A 6000-nucleotide genomic window follows, 5' to 3' on the forward strand; every position below is an offset into this window, starting at 1 on the left:
TTGAGAGGCTGAAACAATTAACTATTTATTAAAAAAAAGTTTGCCAATTTATTTGCTGTCATTTGACTAATTGATCTACTGATCATTTCAGCTCTACATAACACTGATATCAGTTTTACTTCACTAACTCAATACATACAATGAACAAATAGTAGGTGAGTGACTAAGACTAAAGGCAAGACAGTTTAATCAATAACCTTTATTCAGGCTGCAACTTATTATTATTTTCATGGTTGATTAATGTATGAATGTATGAATGTATGAATGTATGAATGTATGTATGTATGTATGTATGTATGTATGTATGTATGTATGCATTAATGAAAATATCCATCACAATTTCCCATTCCCACTTCAAATTGCTTGTATTGTTTTGTGTCCAATCAACGCTCCACAACTTATAATATTCAGTTTATTAGCACATGGGAACCTGGGACTAAAGTCAATATATGTTTTTTATTTTTAAATTAATGGATTATCAAAATATCATCATCTAAATTCTCAATCTAAAACACCTCACCCTCCTTTTAAAGCTTAAGACTTCTAAAGCAAGAAATGTATCAATGGCCTCATGCAAACCTTCATCTCTTCTGTTCACAACTCTCTTCACACACTCAAACATTATCACTGTCTATTTCCATTGTTGATTAAGCTTCAAACACAAAAATAATCTCTGTAAACGTGCTGCATGCCTGCAGTCTGGAGAAATGACGTGGTTGTAAATGTATTCATGTGCATTCATGTATGGAGTGGATCAATATGTGGACAGTGGTGTTGCACAAAATGGAGCATGATTGAGCCCATTAGAGAAGAAGGGCAATAACAGGACAGGGTTCCTGCTCACATGGTGCACATGGTTTCATGGCAAAAACCTATAATGTTTCTCTGGGAGATTAAATTTGTGACTCCAGCTGATTTAGCCCTGCTAATAGCAGGACCTAAGGGTGGCTATGTTCCTCAGTCTGGCTGTCAATCAATCTGTCCTGGCAACTGCTGACCAGATAATCTAAAATTTGGTGTGAATCACAGCTAAACATTCGGCAACTCCTGGTCTTTCCACCATCACCAACATCACATAATTTGCACATAATCATACACAAGGAATATCAAAAATATATTGGCAGATTCCCATAAAATTTACTGAACACATTCATGTTCCTCAGAGGATGAGGCAAACTCTTTACACTTCAGCTGTGTCACTTGACATAACATTAGGCCTCATAACCTTCCGTTGCAAGGAAACTTACTGAGCACATTTTATCCTTAAGATGATAAAACAAAAGTAGTCTAACTAAGCCAAAACAGTGGCCTATCAGAGCACACGCAGGTGCTGCTCTCCTATGGGTTCATACACCTGCCTATGAAACATGAAGAGGTCTGTCACTGACCTCATTTAAAGATGAGAGGGCTCCCCCTACTGGCTGTCTCTGGTAGTACCACTGGTTCAACAGGTTAGGTTACGTTTACCAATTTGAAAATTGGTCCACCTATCTGCTCCCTCAACCATTTAGGGCAGAGGTCACTAAAAGGCGGACTGGATCCGGACACGGTCCTATCCGGACCTGGAAGTATAATATAGTCTAAATTATTGAGAATTATTACATTTTGGGTTTTTTATAATATATTAGTACTGAAGGTGTGTTCAAGTAATAATTGCACAGTATTTTATTTTCGACTGTGTCATAAATTTCAATTCAATACTTAAATACTCAAATTGCCAGTTCCGGCAGGACTGGCAGCTGGTCTTGGTGATGACGTACGACACTGGTTGCCATGGAGAGCCTATATATTCTAGAAAGTCGTTCCAAGTCCACCATTTCACTCTAAGACACTGGGGAAATTCAAAACTTTCACTCAACGATATCTGGAAAAGCCAAGAAGTAATCAACGAAGAAAAAGATCCACGCTGACCACAGTTGACCTCTGTCACTGCTTTATCATGGGAAATGTGAGAATATAGGTAGTTTAAGAAAAACTTAAATTACTTTATGTGCAAGCCATTTTATTCAACGCCTCAACGACCCTGAGGCTTTGAATGTTCAAGAAATCCTGAGTGATTTTCATGCAGGGTCACGTTTGTTCAGGAGCATAATGTCAAATATTAAAGTCTTTGGCTTAAATAACTGAAATGTAAAGACAGAAGAAAGCCACAGTACAAATACTCTGGTATTATTGTATAGTATTATTTCTCCTATGTGAACTTTGCTAATTCCTGATTCTCCTGTGTCTCAGGTCTCCAGAGCCGGACCAAATATCTTGTTGTCTGCCCACCTGCCTGCTTCATCCTCCACTCTCCATTCATAAGCCTTCATTTGTTCCCCTCCTCATCCCAACCAACCCCTCCCTGACCTCAAGTTCCTGGATCATCTCCTCCACGCCACATCCTGTTACACCACGCCATAAGCCCTTCATTCCTGTCCCAGTTCATCGTCACCAGACCTCCCTCACTCTTCAGCCCTCCAGCGGCTCCCTGTGAAGCAGCTCGCCAGCTCCAGCCACAATTCCCCACACCACCCCCTTTCTCTGAAGTCAGTTTTCATATTAAATCTAGTTACAAACCTGCATTTGCATTCAGTGTCCGAGACACAGAACAGAATACCTGAGACTAGTTTTACAAATGCAGCTTAGTCTTTCTTGAGATTTTTTTTTTTTTTTTGGCATTTTGCATTTATCTGACAGTTAAAATGTGACAGGACATGATTTGATTCCCCAGCTGGGAATCAAACCCCAGATGTTAAAGATATGTAGTATGCATCCTTCCCATCAGACCTCTGTGGTGCCCCAAAAAATATGTGGCTTGGTCTTAAGTCATACTGACCACATACAAGGATCCAAGGCACTGACCATGAGGCTTTTCAGTCAGAGGGTGCTATCCAGTAAAACTATGGTGCAGGTAAAAATGTTAATATAGATAACATTGGGTTCAGTAGGGTGATGTGTTAAAGTATGTGTTCCCCCTCATTATATGACAGAAGCAATGCTTTGTTTAGCTTGTATGAAGTCATTTATAGATAAAATGAACTTGACATGTAATCCAATACAGTGTGATAATGATTTTATTGCCTGGTCTAAAATTGGACTTTATGTTGCCAAATCGATCCAGTGCTATAAGAGTGACATTTACAGTATGATCTTTGAAACTGGACGGTCAACTCTTGCTCTTACTACTTCACCAATAGATGGCAGTCTATTCTACTTCTTGGATGTCCCCATATGCGGTGTAGCGCTATTTGTTTAAGTACAGGAGCGCATCTAAATTTCTAAGTTTATAAGGTTATGTAACCCAGCCCCAGCCTGGGACACCTCTGGAAAACATGATGTTTCCCAAACCCCAATTTCACTATTTCATGCAAACAGATCTTATCCTACTTTAACAAGACAATTCCCCCTTTTCAACAGTTTATTTGCACATTCTACAGTTAATTTAGATAAAGAAATAAATGCATTTATTTTGGCAGTTTTTAATGTATTTGAATAAAGAAAAACAAAATTTGACAGATTTATTTGGTAGCACACAAGGTAAAATCACCATGAATCAAATGCTCACTAGAGATTCAGCAAATTCAATTTATAAAACAATGAACACAGGGTGAAGGGCTGGTTTTTCAAAAATAGTTAAATATCAGTGCTCAGTTATTTTAAAAAGCATTTTGTATTTGTGTGGTGTTTACTTCCCTTCAAATCCCTGAAAATGACATCAGTGTGTGCATTTCTCAGCTCAGTGGGCTGCCTGTTACACTGACTGTCTGCTGCATGGCTGGCTGAACAGCCACAGGACTGTACAGTAGGTCAGGCTGGTTGTAATCCATTCCAGATTACAGTCCAGGGCATCGCAGGAGGAAGTGAGGGGGATTGGCAAAGACAACACTCAGTTCAACTGGCTTCCTGCCAATTTAAAGAGCAGACAAGTTTGTGTTTTGATATTCATGTGAGAACAAGGTTGAATTTTTTTACACCTTTGGAGTGAGGATATTTTTAGAAAATGATTTCATTTTAGTAGGTATACGCTTCAAAAAAAAAAAAAAAATCAGGATGAATCTGCTTTTAGAAACAAATGGCCGGTGAGACTTCACTGATTTTACGTATCTCAGCTAAATCATCACGAGAGGCAGGAATCAATGAAAGAATGTCTCTAGTACAACTTATAAAAGCATGTAGAGTTTCAGGAGATTCATCAATAAATGTGTTTCAGCCCACTGGATTGAGTTGTATTTCAGAATTAGAATAATGTGAGAGGTTTAATGTTCAAATCTGCCATATGAAGGTGAGGATGGAGGTGAGGGTCTGGATGCGGACATTAATTACTCAAGTTCTCATATTGTCTACAACTATGTGTGTGCATGTGTGCTCTTGTACTTCTATCCTTGTGAGTACATGCTATAGCTTTAGACCTTCAGAGTGAAGACATTTTGGAAAGCGAGTGTCTCTCTCACTCTCACTTCAAAGGTTGTTTGAGGGTCAATTCCTGGTTTACGGATTAAGGTTGAAATTAGGTTATGGTCTGGGTCAGGGTTGGATTAAGTAGTTGTGATAATTAAACTCAAGAACCAGGGAACAAACTATCAAAGTACACAACTATGTGTTTGTGTTTTGATGTCCTGAGGGTCAGTATGAGCCACTGGCTGGATCAATCCTTGCTGACGCGCTCAGAGCAGCACAAATCACTAGCTGTAGCATACACACACACACACACACACACACACACACAAATCACCCCCAGATGTAGAAAGCAATAGAAGCAGACTCATTCCCCTCCCTTGCTTTTCCATAGACCATTAGATGTATTGACGATTCCACATCCAGTATTTTTTTTCCTCTAATTGGTTTACACACAGCTGACCGGACAGTGATGCTAATGATGCCGGAGTACCCTGTAACACAGTGTTCAGTACAGGCTCTGCAGTCCATGGAAATATGGACTGCTGCTGTTCTTTCCAGCATCGATTCTCTCTGAGCAGCAACAGCAGCAACACTCTGCTCTTCTGGTAAATCTCTTTCTCTGCCTCTGCTCTCCGAGGGATGACAGTGAATCTGCTCGTGTGCTCCTCACCTGCTTGTTCCAGTATCAGCCTTTTACTCTGCGGGGGTTCAGGTCACTGAAGGTCTCAGTCATAACCAGGAAGCAGGGGTGCGAGGGAAGGATGAGGCCCTGGGTTCGTTCCAACAGGTCCAGATCAGTCCAGGTAAGATTTGTCTCTCATTTGTCATTAAGTCATGAGACGACATGTTCTCTTGATCACTCTGAAAAGTGTCGCTTGAAGATAAATAAACTTGATTGCCAGTTTATTAGGTACACCTATAGCCAAAACTAGTGCACTCTAATACAACATGCATTAAATCCTACCTTCATGAAGGTTATAATGATCAGGTTACATTTGAGAGGTGTTGATTTAATTATAGATGTTGATCTAATATTTTGTCCACAGCATTTATATCAGTGAGAACAACCAAATTGCCTCTTTGTATAGTTTAATATAATTATATATAATAATTTCAACAGCACCATAAACTACATCCTCCAAATGTCCATGCTGTTTTGTTTTTTGTTTTTTTGTGAGGGGTTGCGGGGTTGTATTAAATCCAGATTTAATACAAATGAACATATATAATTTTGCTTTTTTAGCCAAATTTTTTTATACCAATCAACCAAAGTAAATAGTAAGTGTGATATAACATCAAAATGGTGCCACTGTGTGTGTGTGTGTGTGTGTGTGTAACTCTTTCTGGAACAAATTTAACCTAACTGCATCTACACTGCATGCAAATAAAAAGACCCTGACATCTCATTAATGATAAATATTAATGAAGTCAGATTCTCTAACAATAATGCAATAATGCAGCTTTGTGGGAAATCTTTTTGGCTTTGTAATTGAAACATCACAATTACACATATTGTAGAGTAGACGACGACTTTAGATTCTGTCACACAGATATGTTTTCATCTCTGTTTCCAAACCTTTGAGGAGTCTGTTCTCTGTGCTGATCAAGACAAAATGTCAA

Source organism: Seriola dumerili, unplaced genomic scaffold, assembly GCF_002260705.1.
Source record: "Seriola dumerili isolate Sdu_G_001 unplaced genomic scaffold, Sdu_1.0 BDQW01000036.1, whole genome shotgun sequence".
NCBI lineage: Eukaryota > Metazoa > Chordata > Actinopteri > Carangiformes > Carangidae > Seriola > Seriola dumerili.